The sequence below is a fragment of the Meleagris gallopavo genome, chromosome 11 (assembly GCF_000146605.3).
Source record: "Meleagris gallopavo isolate NT-WF06-2002-E0010 breed Aviagen turkey brand Nicholas breeding stock chromosome 11, Turkey_5.1, whole genome shotgun sequence".
In the NCBI taxonomy this organism is placed as follows: Eukaryota; Metazoa; Chordata; class Aves; order Galliformes; family Phasianidae; genus Meleagris; species Meleagris gallopavo.
In genome coordinates this window covers 17,658,464-17,675,150 of record NC_015021.2, presented here as the reverse complement: position 1 = coordinate 17,675,150, position 16,687 = coordinate 17,658,464, and the positions used below count along the sequence as shown (strand labels likewise).

The 16,687-nt window shown below is 39.2% G+C and overlaps 1 long non-coding RNA gene across 5 annotated transcripts in view; it reads right to left on the bottom strand.

Moving 5' to 3' along the window:
- LOC104912692 overlaps nucleotides 1-16,687 on the bottom strand; it is a 76,433-nt gene that overhangs the window by 25,507 nt on the left and 34,239 nt on the right. For 4 of the 5 annotated variants that reach the window (XR_004160984.1, XR_004160982.1, XR_004160981.1 and 1 more), the window contains exon 3: nucleotides 7,322-7,411. This is a non-coding gene — a long non-coding RNA (uncharacterized LOC104912692). Of the gene's footprint in view, nucleotides 1-7,321; nucleotides 7,412-10,592; nucleotides 10,752-16,687 lie in introns of all 5 variants that reach the window. The other variant, XR_004160985.1, reaches the window with a different exon arrangement.

Below are 16,687 nucleotides of genomic sequence, written 5' to 3'. Positions count from 1 at the left end.
ATTTTCACCTTACTGTCTCTCCCCTTAAATAGCATTTCTGGCAAAGTTTTGTCTAAACCAAGTGTTTCCACTGGAAATGACTGTCTTAGTGAACTGCGACAGACAACAGAGCTGTTGCTACAGGCCGGATAATACCTCCACAATTCAAAACAGAGTCTTGGGAAGCGTTAAGCTATCACTTTTTAATTAGCACTGCCTAAATTTTTTCCAGTGAACAGATTTCTGGCATTTAACGCTGGAAAATGTCAAGCTGTCCATAACCTTTGGTAGACACAAAGAATGGCTGCCGGCACCATTTTATGTCACCTCCTGTGCCAGAAATCTCTCTGCAGGGGTCCAGGCCCTGGAACACAAGGAGCACAGAGCTGGATATCACATACACCAAATCTGGCTTTGCCGAGCAGCTTGCTCTGCATATGACTCCTGCTGGTACTGAGGTGGCTTTGGCTGCATCCTTTCCTCATGCTCGCTGTTGCTTCGCTCAGCTTTACACTGTGTAACCTGACAGAAATCAGTGCCTTGACATCACAGGCCCAACACAAATTAAGACTCCAGAATCAGGAACTAACACTTGCAGTACAGCTTCCCTCCCAGAACAGGAATGGTAGGGTATCTGAAATTTTCATACTCCAAGACTTGAAATACAATGAATTAGCCAGCTTTAGCCTTGTTTGTATTCAGAATGTTTGGCTGCAGGTAGAGCTGCACTAGCTCACGCTGGACACTTGGCATGGAAAGTGGGTGTATGGGCAAAAGCATCATACAGATCTCTCAACAGAAAAAAAACAAAGAAAGTAGTGGCAAATAGATTTTTTTGCTTGTATAACTTTATCTGTACCTCAGCTTTTGTCAACACCACTTTTTTTTCCTCTCAGTTCTACTCAGTAAAGCTTCCCTGTGCATGAAAGGCCTAAGATTGGTTGCTATTATCTCCTACGTGGGCATTTACAGTTTCCAGCAACTTTTTGGAAATAATTTCCCTATAAGCAATACACAAGTCTTTACTAGAATCAGGCAGAGAAAATTTACCCAATTTTCAGTCTCAATAGTTAAGACATGCCCTGGGATTCTTTGATGGTTTGTTTGGGAAGAAAACAAACACCCCTCCTGCTGATGGGCCCTAATTCGCCTCCATCTCTGCTCAGTACAAAGAAGCAGTGAGGTAATCACACACACTTCTGCCATCTGCTCCGCAAATACTCTGAGCTTTCATTTGAGAAAATGGTATGTTGCACAGTGATGCAAACAAAGAATTGAGATTATATTCATTCATTCCAAACCAAACACAATAGTTATTTCTTCTCTGAAGTGTAGGGAAACACGAAAGACTTTTTTTAAATGAAATATAAACATTTCTAATGATAAAGTGTAATTTTAATCTAAGAGTGGAATTATCAGTTTCTGATATGGTTACATTCCAATTTCAGGCTGAAGGAGGCTGCTCGCAGCTACCATTTTTCTGGATATTAGCGTTTAGTACATAAGATAATTAATTAAACAATGTGCCTTATTCAAAAATATCACTTTTTATTGCTATACTCACAAACATATCAATATGGCTTACACTGCTAGTCTTTAAAATAATTATATGCCAAAAGCACAGTGACTACAGTGATACCACGTGACTTCAGCATAAATGTAAGAATATCCTAGACTTACTCCAAGAAATTTCTTCCAGCAAATATTTTACTATTTATGCAAAGGATACCAGTGGATAATATGCAGAAGACATAATAATGTCCCGCCTACACAGAAGGGACAGGCTAGGGTAGTGTTCATCTCACCCAGTAACCAATGTCTGGCCATGGCCAGAGCCAGATGTTGTAGAGGAAATGTGAAATCCATATGGTAAGTGTGGGATTAAGTAGCTGTAGTTTAAATGCCTTTCCAGTATCATTAAAAAAAAAAAAAATTGGCTCACGCTGTGAAACATGAGGAAGTTTTATCACTTTCTGAAACTGGAATTAATATCCTTTGCCCCAAAACTCACTCTAAAACATTCACCTGCAGATTTTCTCTTTATTCATAGTAGCCCCAAGTTTCAGGCTTTTGCTGTGTTTTTAGACCCTGTCATACTGCTGGCAACAAAAATCTACTTGAACTTACATAAAAATGCATTTTTTTCCACTTTTTGAGTGCACTGAATACATGATCACTTGAGAAATGCAGTTAATTAATACTTTCTTCATTGCAATAATTTTTTTTCAAATGCATGGAAACTTAATAGCAATCTTTAGCTTTGTAAAAGGATGAATTTTTCATGACATGGAAAACCTTTTTTTTTTTTTTTTACTAGAACCCAAGGGAGAATTGGCGCTTGCCTCTTATGAATTTGTAGAGCAGAACAGAAAGGAGGAAAATATGAAACATGTTCCCTCTTGCAGTCCTCAGGACGAGGATGTCGGATGTGTTTGCAGCACAACCAGTTGAAGCCGATTGGCGCCAAGCCCTGACAAGCTCCCTCTCTAATAAAATGTGTTTCTCTCAATATAAAAATCTAATCGGCGGAACTTGCTTGATACATTCCAATGTAAAGCATGCTAAACATCCCAGACACTGACTGGTTGAAAAGGATCGTTATTCACAGATTCCTAATCAAAGCTTCATTTCGTGTCATTATTTATTTGGTTTTACATGTTTCCTGTTTGCTTGAATGAAAGTGTCTGGTGTTGGAAATTGTCACAGTGAGCTCAGGGAAACCAAGCAATGAGTTGTGCTGCATTCAGAAATGCCCAGGCACAGTGTGTTGAGTTTGGATTTTTGTGTGTGGCTTTTTGTGCTTTATTGTTGTTAATTTTTGCTTGTAAAAATCTACGTTTGCTAGGTTATAAAATACTGATTTATTTTGGCGATTTACTTTGCAGCAAATTGAGGCTATATGAAAGCTAAAAACAGCTTCCCTTAAGCTAATTATGATGATGGTGGCTATAATGACTCAGATAATTGTATTTGTTTGACATGTACACTGTAAGTCAGAAATAAACCCCTCTTCTGCTACACATCCTCTCTATGGAGAGTAAATGTAATTTAAACCTTGTTAAGAGCTGCCACTTCTCTGCTTATGAAAGTTGTAAGGTGATATGTATGTGAGTCAATGCCTTGGAAATCAAAGAATCACTAGATTGCAGGGGTTGGAAGGGACCTCAAGAGGTCATCAAGTCCAAACCCCCTGCTAAAGCAGATGCCCTAGAACAGGATGCACAAGTAGGCATCCATTGAATAACTCCATAGAAGGAGACTCTACAACCTCTCTGTGCTGCCTGTTCCACTGCTCCATTGCCCTTATTGTAAAGAAGTTCTTCCACATGTTTATATGGAACTTTCTGTGTTCATATTTTAGGCCATTACGAGTGTTTTGGGCAATACTAACTTGCTTATAAGGGATTTAAACCAGTAAATGGGAACACCATCACATCCCTGTGTTTTTCCACAGGGGAAAATTAAAAATAAAATTAGTAGTGTTTGTCATAATGAAACACTGACTGAATTATCTTCTTTTTTCTGTACTTGTTGAAGCCATAGATGCTCCTAGCAAAACCTGATTCTGAAGAGACAAGCATCTGGGCAGAAAATCTGGAAGTCTGACTCCAGTCTTGCAGTGTGGCATGGAATATGGACTGCAGCAGTCAGAGACCTGACCTATTCCTCAGTTCAGGCTAAGTTCATGTCTTGCAGCTTCAAGGCTGTTCTCATGGCTTCCCCAGAGTGAGAATTTGACTTTTGGTATGCCTTTCTGGAGATGAAAATACACTGCTGCTTATTTTTATCTCAGGATCAAATGATAAGTGGTCACATCTGGAGCAGGATCAGAAGATCGGAATAGAAGCCCAAGTTCTGTCACAGATGCACAACAGATTTTGGCATGATAGCTCCTGATGTAGATATATTCTGGCTAACTTTCAAGCTAACCAGGTGGGATACCTATAGCTGGAAGTCCTTGGGTAGGATTCCCAGTCCACAGCCTTCTGTACTTTTAAATCTGTGCTGCTCATGGTATCCAGCCTCGACAGCTCCAAAACTAGGCAAAATGAGCCAGAATCATGGCATCTGCAATTTCATATTCCTGCACTCTGGACAGACCATGGGGGTGAGCTCTGGGAGCCAGAGGCCTCAAAGTGCCAACGAGCAACTATGGCTCTTGGTGTCTCCGATGAAATTGAGGACATGAGATCCCCGACTTTAATCTCAGTACAGACCCTTCCACCTTAAGCCCTTTCCTAGTGAAATCAATATTCTGGTCAGCTCTACCACTAAGAAAAACAGCTGTAGCATGCAGGGGAACATATTTTGTTTTCCCAGGTCCCTGCGCTGATGTTTCTCAAATGAAATTTTCTCTGACGTTCAGGCATAAAATCTTGAAATTAAAATGAAATGTAATTGCTAATGAATGGAAAGTATTACTTTCTAGCCAGCTCTATTTGTACATACAAAATATCCTAGACACCTCAAAGTTTCTTTCATGACATCTCAGATTATTTTCCTTTATTGTTTTACCAAGATCTCCAAAGCCAGCTGCTTAGGGCTTTTCACTGCCCAAATTCCCACTCATTATTCCATTTGACACTCAGATCCCTTGAGCAGCACTGAAAAATTACTAAGCCTTAATAACTGCAAGAATTCCAAACAATAACTACAACGAAGGAACCGGTCCTGGCACTAAAAATCCATGAATATGTAAGACAAATTGTATCTGGAGAGATAACGGGCTACCAGAATCGTCTTTCAAAAGATATACAATGTAAGCTGCATACTCCTCAATAGCTCAAGGGGCTTATAGTCAATAAATTTAACAGGCTGCAACCTAAAAAGTCAAAGCTAAAGTACAGTATTGCAAATATAAGCTAGACTGGACTCTTCTTTTCTACCTTAGGACAAAGTTAATAGAGGGAAAATGACAAAATACATAAAAAGGAATACATGGGATTTGACAGAGTATGTTTTTTTTCCTTTTAACTTCAAGGCAAACTATCAGACTATTTTGGTTTACAAATAAATCAAACAAAGAACTTTTATCAGTTTGCATAAAAGTCCCATTTTCAGCACTAGAAAGATTAAGCTTCAGAGTCTTTATCTGTGTGTGTACGTGAGGGATTACAAAGGAAGTAGTGTAAATAATGACCTTGCTGAAAACAGATTAGCTTCAATGATTATATAGTAAAATAGTAACATTTTCTTCACTTACGGATTAAAATATCAATTGACAGTTTCCATAAACAAGTAAAGCTCATGGTTATTCAGTGTAATAGGATAATGACAGTAGCAGTATCTGACAGCCCCATTTCTGCCTCTTGACATTATTTATGGTATTCTGATGCTCAGTCTAGTGAGCTGGATCCTCAGCTTTGCCAGATGTGTTTGATGTGGTTTAGTGTTTGTGTGACAAAAACATTTCCTTTAGGAATTTCCTTTATTTTACAGTTATGTGGTCACATTAAATACAAATGTATTGGACCCATCATGTTCTTATGGTTATATTCTTTTAAAGTCAACTTTTCAACACCTACCCCTACTACTCTCAGGTGACTAAGAGCACATACAGGCTGATTTCTCACTAGCTTACCCCTCGTACTGACATTTACACTTAGTTTAAAATGTCGGTCAAAACTGAAACAGCTGGACTATTCCCACCAAAACTCTGCTTTTCTTTTTTTCTTTCCTCTCTTCCTTTGCTGTTTCTAAAAAACTCTTGTGAGGATGGAAACAGCATATATGGGATGGATATGGTGTTGGATATGGCAGGCCAGGTCTCTGCTCTGACTCGAAAGGGACTCTTAGAAAAATCCAGCTTTGAGAGAGGCAGAGCAGAAGGAGACTCTTGTAGTCCAAATTAGTACCTTAATACAGAAGGCAACAGGCTTCCTGTTCCTTCTCTTTGTGAGCAAGTCAGTCTTTATGAGCAGACTCTAGTTTCCTTGCCATTCCCAAACAAGATGGAAACAAATCAACCAAGAAATTGTCAGTTATTTGTCACAGTGCCCATAAAATTGTCAGCTCTCAAAAAATTAACCCAGTGATATCGTTTCAAAGTCTGCATATGCATTGGTAGCTATATGTAATGCAGAACAGGGAAGGAAGCAGCTCAGTTTGCTTACTGGCACAGAGCAACCTCCGTTGTAAAGTAAGTGGATGAAAGAGTGGAGTCAGTTTGGTTCACAAGAGAAATGTAAGGAACAGCGCAGCATAAACTCATAACAGGAGTCTTGGCTTGCAGTACACCTGGGTTCTTCATACAAAGCAAAGTGCAGTCTTGTCTAGCATACGTCCTGGCAGAGAAACCAGGGCTTTAAAGCCGCCTATAAAAATTGTGTTACACCAGCAAAATTGGTTTATGTTTAATTGCTTTCAATGGAGAAAGACTTAAAAGCCTGAAATTCTGACTTCCTAAATTGTCAATCATCTCAAAGATGCAGTGAGTTACCATTTTTCTTGAACAATACCGTCTATTAAATTTATTAAGGTGTATGACATAGAGCCTGGGTTTCTGCTCTAACTTCATGCCAATGAAAAGGAAGATAAGCAGACAGGAAAGGGGGGAATTCTGCCATAGATTTGAGGTGCTGGATTTTTTTTATTTTTCTTTTTAATTCTATCACAAAACCTGTTTTAGACAAATCTACGAAAAATGTTCCCCAGAACTGCTCAATGCGTCTTCGAAAAGGCTGTAAATCCTAACCATGGGTATCTGTACTCATGGTATGCCATTTCTTAGCCTGTGTTTGTACAACAGTTTGTAAGTGCTGTGGAATGGGGCTGTAGGCAAACAGTATGTAAAGCAGTCACATCCAGAAATGGTAGCAGTCTGTCTTCAGAAGCACAGAGCACAGTTCAAGCTACAAAATCCATTCAGAATGTCGAAAAAATCAAGGAGATTAACTTATGTTGCACTCAGTGCTGCTCTAGTTGGTTTAAAACCTCAGCCATATTTACACTGAAGGGTCAAAATGGTAGAAACAAACAAAACAAATGAGCCTCAGCACCTACGGTACATGTAGGTAATTGAGGATTAAAAAAAAAAAAGGACTTAAAAAACAGGCTGCCTACCCTTGATCAATGGAGGAAGTGTCTGGATATCACACAAGATATGACAGAGGAGCTCTCAATCTAGAAAGGCAATAGTAAGAAGCCATCCAGGGAAAGCAACAGACTAATCTCCAAGTCCAATGAAAGCAGAAATCTTTCAACAGACAAAATCAATCCCTTCCACGTTTTCTCTGTAGTTAAGCTGAGGAAACTATCTCACATAGAGAGTGAAAAACACACATCCAGGGTGATAAATCTGCATCTTCATATGTCTACCAATTCACTTTTTTCTTATAATTACCTTTTCTCTCTGTTAATTCCTCTTGTTTCTTTAGCAGTCAATCCATGGATATTTTCATGAAGATGATCTTGAGAATAGAGACTACACCGCCTTGTAAAGAGAAGAGAAAATAAAAGGTTTCTGAGGGTTATATTCACCATACCATGCCCAAGGGACTTCACATACCACCTAACCGTGCTGATTGTAGCAGGAAAAGGCAACAGACAGATGTAAATCCACAAACTACAACACTGTTGCGCTTTCAGACTGCATAAAAAGAGAAAGTCTAAACGTTTTTGCTTTTCTTTCCTGCTGCTTAGAAGTCTTTGAGGAAAGACTGATGTTCCTTTTCCTTTACTTTTCCCAAAGTTTTATTTTCCAGGTTTTGGGCCTGCAAAGAGCTGTTTTTAAAAACTCTGGTGACAATTTTACATTCTGAACGGATGTAGAACATTTTCACTTGCTCCAAAATATATCTACTTATATGGCTTATGTAACAAATATAGCTTATCATTAAAAAATATGGTGCTATTACATTTATAAAACCAAAACCCTAAATTCTTCAGTATAAGCTCCTTTACCTTTACCTATCAATTCTATTTCAATACAGAGAAATAATTTTAAATATGATCATCATAATTTCCTTATGACATACTTTTTAATGAAGGTATAAGAAAGAAGTCAGTAGTATTCTGAATGTTAACTAAACATAGTTTATGGCTACAGTTACCTAGACAGCATTTGAAGTAGATGGGATTCGTCTCTGTTTCGTCTGATCTTTGCCTATCTCTAACCTAAAAAAAGGCAATTATTAAAGCTAATGATAAAGTTAATATTCAATGATTTAGTAAACTGCTCAGTCAAATGATACCATACAGATAAGAAAGGTCAAAAAGAATTGAAACAGCATATTTAAGAAGAGGCACGAAGCACCAGCTCTATCTACAAATAATCAGTGAAGAGTAAGATTTTCAACAGCCCCACTGAAGTTGAAGGGAATCTCCCACTGACTGAAGCCAGTCACAGCGTAAGCAGTATGGAAAACTTTAACCAACCTAATTTCAAAATTCATGTGCTCGTTGTTCAAAATTATGTGACTGTAAATAATTTTTGTTACAGCAAATGCTTATCTAATTTTATATTGCATAACAAAAGGATACAATCTCACTCTGTAAGATGCTCTAAACAGTGAATTATTTGTGAAACAGTTCTATCATTACTTTAGTGGCCACTTGCTGTTCTTGAGTCCACATTTTTTTTGTGTCACTGGTTCTGTTAAATTGCAGTGTTTCTTTTTCCTAATTGTTTTTTATTTTTCTGAACAAACAAGTAAATATAAATGCTAAGTTAGTGGTTAAAGCTTGTCTTGCCTTTTCTTCCAAACAGTCAGGGTCTTTACAGTCTCTGTAAGCATAACTTTGGAGTATTCACTCAGGTGTGGTGGCCAGACCAGCAGTAACTAATCACTAACTAAAAATACAACAGTGCTGACTTACAGCTGTTGCTCCCAGGCTCACCATGGACACAACATCCTGCCCAGACCTTCGGTCCTGAGCAAGGAGCAGTGGTTGAACCAAAATATCACACAGCCACTCTTGCACGGAGTGCCTAGGACAAGCATCTCAATTTCCTTGAGCCCAGAGGTCTTCTGCACAATGACATGGTAACAGCTTTACGAGCAAGCACTATCTCACAAGTGACGGGATATAAACCTGTTTTCAGAGAGCTGCTTGCAGTGCCATAAGTCTGTGTCATCGGCCCTTCCATCAAACTCATGTACACTGAAAGGGCCATGAGATTCATTCAAATCTTGGAGGCTTCTCTTATCAAATAACAATAAATGAAGCTCTGCAGGTCAAATCTTGATTATAAATTGCATCCAAGTACCTTCTAAACTATAAAACTCTTGGGAAAGCTGAGAATCATCATTATCATTAGATGCCTCCCCTAAAAACACATAACACTGGTTCTAGGGAGAAAGTTACTGTTATGGAGATGTTACCATTACCAAGTATTTTTTACATCATTTAAAGCGTGCATTTAGCTTAATTGTTGTAAAACTAGACAGTATTCTGTTGATTTCATAATTACCAGGAAAACTACAAAATAAAATACATGTTTTGGGGGAGACTGAGAATTTGATGTAGTTTATAATCAACAACATTGTTCACAATGACAGATCTGAGTATACAGAAATTATTTCACGTCACAGCACTGGTGCTAACACTTGCTTTTCCACTTGCTTTTCATTACCATTGCAAAGTAGTTTTCATAGACAGTGCTTATTTTAGTCATGGCAGAAACTAATGAATTTTTCAGACTTGTGTCTGGGTTTTATTATACTCCTATACAATCTTTTATTATACTCCTACAAAATCTGGTTTTTATGTATTGTACTATCAAAGAGTGGGCTGAGGATGCCCTTACTTCCCTTTGAATCTTTTTTACAACTTTATAATTCAGAAATTTAAACTTCTCTTTACCCGTTATGAACTGCTAACCTCTGCATCTGGCCTTGGTTCTCCTGTTTGAGTCACCGTGAAACGATCTGCATGATGGTCACATCCAGAGCCTCTCTTGTTTGGGCCCTGCTCTATTAAACAATGTGAAAACAAGGCCGTAAATAATTCCCCCTGTCCCAAAGCCTGTAGTCTGCTATGTTTACAGTACAGATTTCAGTGAAGTAAAAGGACAGTTGAGCTAATTCATCTCAAGCTAACATTCGTATGTCTGCTCCGTACCGGAGTGTAAGCACGACCTAAGTAGGTAAGACAAGAGAGAACAGAACGGGTACTAAATAAGTGATAGGAAAAAGGAAACTCATAATTCCTCCCTCCACACAGCTGACATGAACGTGGTATTCACAGCAAGAGATCCAGCAGAGAAGACAAGGCATTGAGTGCGAGAAGATGTCAGTCTGAAAACATCATTCTACCCTTCCTGAGAAATCCTTCTTCAAAGAGACAGGACCACCACAGAGCGATTCCCAGCCCTGCTGGATGTGGAAGCTGCTGGAGGATGTTGCCATAAGGCAGAACATGTGGCTGCCCTGGTGCTCAGGGAAGACAGCAGCACTGACTGGCTTTGTGCTGTTTGCTAGCAAAATAGAGAGGTAAGACATATGAAAGGGAAGTTTGTCTAGCTGATGCAACAATGTACTAGCAGCCAGCAAAAACTGAACACTGCTCTGTTTCTTCTGCAGCTTTTACTTGGTCAGTTCGTATGCTTCATAAATCGCTTTTCTTATTCAAAAAAGAAAAAAAAGGTGAAAGAGGACAAAAATATTTCTCACCTCTCTCTTATGTGGATAATGAGTACTGAGCTGTAAGACCCTGGCATGGAAGTGGTCTGACATAAAAGTGTGGAGAGAGCAGCATTATGGAGAATACGCAGTGCATGCCCTAAGTTTACTGTTTCTTCCTTGACCAGAAGGGGTTTGAGTGAACGGCACCTAATGCAGAACAGAGGAAGAAAAGTAAAGACGTTGTAATGATAGGTAGATACTGTGGGGACAAAGAGCTTAAAAAAACCATGTTTGAAATAGTATAAAATTGATACTTCCACACAAACAATTATTTCCCCTCATACCATCTATTGCTACAGATAAACACTCCTTGGCAACTACAACTCACATACCCACTCTCCTGGCCATGTCCCCCTGGGAATGCTGCAGTAACAACAGCAGAAAGATGATAACACTGGCATTTAAATTTGCAGTTACTTAAATTAGCTGAGCTGCTACTTGCAGTACAGCAGTAAATGCTTCAATGGTCTTATTTTGGGAAGGAATTTCTTGGGACCGTGACCGCTCAGTGCTGCTCTCAGGGCAGGGAGAAGCAGAAATAACCACGTGGTCACTGCTGATATTCTGCAGGATGCACACCCTGGTCCTTGGGACAAGCAAGTGCAAGGAGGAACCTGCCTTTTGTCATTACATTTCTATGACAGTCGCTACTGTGACTATGCAGCACCAGAACACACACATAAGCTGGGTTTAAGGCACCAGCTAGGGTGCAGCCATGATAAAACTCATTGGGGCTGCAACGTTCGCATGATAAGCTGGGTAAACCATGGGGAAAATCTTCACTGAGCTCCATGCTGGGGCAGAGTCACTGTCAGCAGCATGTGAGCAAGCTAGCATGAAGGCAGTGTAAGTATATTGTGGCAGTCAAAAGGGATCCTCAGATATCAAGCACTGTGGGACTGGCAATGACAAGGCTGCGTGGTCTCTTGTAAAACCGTACATCTAAACTGGTCGTACTGTGTATGACATGATAACAAGGAGCAGATGCAGTTTAAGCATTTATATTTTAACTTGAGGGTGGATAAACCTCTCAACTGAGAGCCACATACTGACAGTCATAAGAAATGGACTGCATATCTCAGTATACTGAAGGAAAAACTGTGGTTCCCTAGTGAAAGATAGTATGAAAGGCAGTAATGCACTGCGTGATTCCAGGTCTCCTTCAGAGTAGTGTCAGTGAGCAGCACTGTCCCCAGACCACTAACAGGTGGGAGAGCAGAGGGACCAGATACACGCCCCCAGTGCAAACACAAAAAGGAACCACCTGCTGCTGCTTCTGTTGGTAAGCTGGCAAATACCCAGTAAACACACTAACCTTGTCAGCTTTCCCCCAGGTTTTCTGGGGGAAAAAGTAACAAAAGAACAATAGTGGATAGGAAACATAGTGGATATGATGACTGCTTATGGCAGTTCTCTTCTACACGTGAACATTTTTGCTCCATCAATTCAGGTAAAATTGATGCATGCTTTATGACATGTTGAAGTATTGTGACAACTCAGACAATGTCGCAGACCACAGATAACTTCAGAGTCTGTAAAATGGTTTGCATATGCATAGCTTAAGACCATACTTCCAGCAGCTTAATAGAAAATTATAAAGCGATTTTTAATAGCATAACCTATAATTTATATTTCATTAACTACTCAAGTTGAATTTTGATACTGTAAAAGTACATTTTTTTCAGCTTTTACTTTCAGCAATCATCAAATTTTTCTGACAAGTGGCACATCTAATTCAATGGTATTGCTCCCCTGTTTTTAAATAATATTCTGTTTTCCAGAATACCAGTATGACTGTATATAGACATTTTTAAAACAACCTAGTGACAGCAATTTCAATCAAAAATGAGAAAAAAATAGAAGCTTTTTTTTTTTTAAACTACTATGATTAACAGCAACTGCAGTAAGTCAGAAACAAGAAAGGCAAAGCCAGTATTGGGATACTTCGGCTTCATTCATACTGAAGTTTGTTACATTGCAGAAGAAATTACTTGGGCCCCATGTATAGAAGTTAATACTGCAGTAGATCACCATTGCCATCTCCTGGTAAATAAACCATATAACTGTATTCTGAGGCTTTTTCTAAACAGCCATATATTGTACAACTGTAGAGAGATTACACCATAAATAGGCAATAAAGGATTTAGGGTATTTATTGTGAGACTTTCATTGCATTTTTATTCTTTGCTCACATAAGACCTTTATAAAGAACTGCATTACAGCTGATAAATAGTGGCATTTGTTCCAATGCACTCTTTATGCTGGAAAGAAATACCGCTAGTTATGACTCTGTAAATTAAGGTGAGACGATGGGTATTGTTGAGATTGAAACAAATATCAGAGCTGTTTAAGAAAAACGCACATAACCAGGATAGATACACTCTCAGAGAGAAGGCATTAGTTTCCAGTGTATTTTGATGAGAAACAAATATGGGACTGTGATATGGTAGTCACAGCCAAGACAGTGTCAAACAATGCCAAGTCACATAGTGAAGTGACAGTAGGGATAATGATAATCTGTCATTTCACGTTATGGTATTTTTAATCCTTTTGTTTTCTCGCTGTTTTCATTGTCCTACCCATTGTTATTCTCTATTCTCCTCCTTCCCTCTCATCTATGCTCCCTTTTGTCTTTCTGCTGCTAAGTGAAACTATGTGTGCGTGTATTTTTTATATCTATATATACATGTATTAATGTATGTATATAAATAATATCTCCTTTCCTGCTGGGAGAGGTCAGGAGTAAGCTGACCCCAAAGTCAGTCTGAGAACCCCCCAGAAGTGCTGCTCTGCCACCCCAGCAGCAATAGGTCCTCCCCTTGCTGTGCAATCACTCACAGGCACAGGAGGAAGGTCAAGGAGATGTGTCTACAACTCATTACTCCTCGGAGCAGAGGGCAGTTTTCAATGTGATGTTGAGCCTTGGTAAATCATTCTTTCAATCAGATCAGTAAACAGAGAGAAATGATAGCTAACCAGCAATAAATTTCAGACAAATTCAGCAAGAAGTGACAGATCAGTCAAATGTCTATGCTTTATACTGTGGTGCTTCTCTGTGCAACAAGGTGACATCTTTACTTGCAGACGCATACTTACTGTCAGCATTGCCAATTAATATGACACTGGACAAGCCCTTTAACAAGTGTTTGCTTTTTCCAATAGAACAGCACTGAACTTTTTGAAGCCAAGGATGCATCGTGAATCATAAAGGTTGGAAAAGACCTCTAAGATCACGAAGTCCAACCATCAACCCATCCCCACCACAGCCACTGACCATGGCCCTCAGTGCCACATCTCCGTGGTTCTTGACCACCCCCAGGGATGGTGACTCCACCACCTCCCTGGGCAGCCTGTGCCTCAGTAGTTTTTCTGAGAAGAAATGTTTCCTAATATGCAACCTGAAGGAAGAGTGTCTATTTCAGAGCAGCCTTTGCTGTGCTAACAATCCTGTTTTTTTTTCTTCCACCCATCAGCTACACACCCAACACTGCAGTAGATGAGGTCAACTGCCAACCTGAACGCAAGGATGATAGATGTGGGAGAGGGCAGAGGTAATTTAGAGCTGCCACAGTGTCAGAAAGAGTGAAGATTAACTGAAGCTCATAAACAGCTGTGACAAGTGGCAGGGTGTAGACACCTGGAGGAAAAAGAATAGCTTGGAATGGGAGTGAGAAAAGGGTCTTGACAGAATAAAGAGAGTGCTCTATTTTCTCATCAGCTTTGTACCCTCGTAAGAGGACTTAGTCTTGGACTCACAAAGGCATTACAATCTGGAGTCCCTAGCAGATTACACTTAATGATCTTAATAGCTATTAAGGCCAAAAGAAACTAGAAAATACAAGCTGAATTATTAGACTGTCCCAGGGGATGTGGAATCAACATGCAGTGCTAATGGCATCCACAGTCATTCCTATTAGATTGTGCCTAGAAACTTCTCCCTGAAGCACCACTTTAATTATGTATTTATTAATTTATTTTTATTTGCTTTAGCTATTCCCCACTCTTTATAAATACACGTGCTTCCTACTGAAAATAATAAAATCATCTCAGTGAGTAAATGGGTACAAAACCTGAGCTCTAATAATGAATGGGTAGAATTGGTAGCAGCCTTTGAAAATGGCAGAGAAAAATACAAATGCCCATACTGTGGAGAAGGAGAAGATGAATACAAACTAGAAACTGAGATACATTATACTTCATACAACTGCAAATGAAAAAGACAAATATTTGCTCATTCTAAGGGGCTGAGAAGAGTACGCATGTCTTAAGGAAACCTGGGATTAAAACACACTAGCAGTAAGTGGAAAATGCGATTCCCACCCCCCTCTCCTGTGGTGGTGATACCCCCAACCCCATTTAATTAGTTATGTCCACGGAGCCATTCACTCATCCATCATCGTCAAAGAAAAATCATTTTACAATATCCAATTAGGCAAGAGTAGGCAATCTTGACACTGCTATCATGGGCTGGCAAACTTCGGACTCAAAAAATGAAAGTTCAGTGATCCTGCACATCAAATGCATGTAGTATAAGAGTAGTGAGTGCTGCAGTTAATTGCTGCTGGTGCTGGTTCATGAACTTTTTGATCTCTGCTTACTTGACAGCACATACATTGATGAATAATGCTTGCCTGTTATCAGTGCGTGTTGTAATCAGTAAAAGGGGATCAACTGAAGGCAGATTCAAGTATCGTTTTCACTGCTTCCAGTACTAAATTTCCTGTCAAGAAGGAAATAAACTTTGACTACTCTCTTATATTTACATTGGCTATTTCCTTTCAGGAAACAGTTTGACTTGACATGCTAGAGTCATTAACAGCAGCTTGACTGGCATCAGTTTCTACAAATCACACAGCTATAAAACGTAAAGCAAGGGGATTCCGAGAGTCACTACGTTTGCAGCGGTGTGAGAAGAAACGTGGATATCCTCAGCTCTGTAGGGATTATACATGCTGATATATTACAGATATGTATATATACGAGAGAGAGTGCACACTTCAGTCTACACTAATAATCACATTCCATTTCCAAGGCTATCCATGCATCAAGAAAGGAGAGAAACTTTCTGATCTTTTTTTAATGGTTTTAAGCTCTAAAAATCAGAAGGTGGAAAATATCCGTAAGCAAGTTCTTTGCACAATTCAAGTGAGAGCTGCAAGACTGACCTCCCCCTTTCCCTTGAGACTGCATTTTCAGTAATTGTGTTTAAAATATATTTCTGAAAGAAAAAGAGGGGGCAGTGAGGGAGGCAATGAAGATAAAATAATATTTCAAAGACTTACTGAAACACACAGATCAGTGCTGACTGTTCATCTTATCTTTCTATTTCACATTTTTGAGGATTGGGAGTCTACTATTATGCACTGCATATTTTCTTTAATGTGCATGGATGGGAAGACAAAGATTCAAGCCTTTACTTTCCAAAAGGAGGACATTTTAACACAGTCTTTGGGACAGATAAGTCAAAGGTACATTTGAGAAATGCAGAAAAACAGAATTGACTGTACTATCTAACAAGACCTATATAGCAGGATTATACTCCATGGCTTACAAGAGTATCGATCTGTGTGTACTCCTCAGTGGTGTTACATTCATTTTAACATTGATCTCCATTTCATTATACCACTGCATCATGCACTCTCAGTGTCATCTGAGCGCCACTCTAAAACTGAGTGTCTTCTGTTGCTGTCAAGTTCTACGAATACATTGTACAGCTTCCAATTCGAAATATCAATTCCAAAGCCTATTTGTTCACACACATACTCCACTTTTAAAGTAATACCAAGGATCTACCACGTCTTAACCTCCAAAGAAAGTTAAATATATAGTGAAGAAGACATCTGTAAATGATTTTTCTTAGAGGATTATTATTTTTTTTTTTTTTACTCAGTGCATTGTTTGTGTTGCCTTTCAGAGAAGCTTGAAAATACCATTTCTTTCCCTAACGGCTTCTTTCCATTCCATTTGGAAAACATTGATTTTGCTTTCCCTTGTGATTCTTATGCAGCACAAGTAAACATGGCTCTGTTTAATATATGTCCAAGTCTGTGCAATGCCATCAAATTCACTGTAGCTCTGGGAGG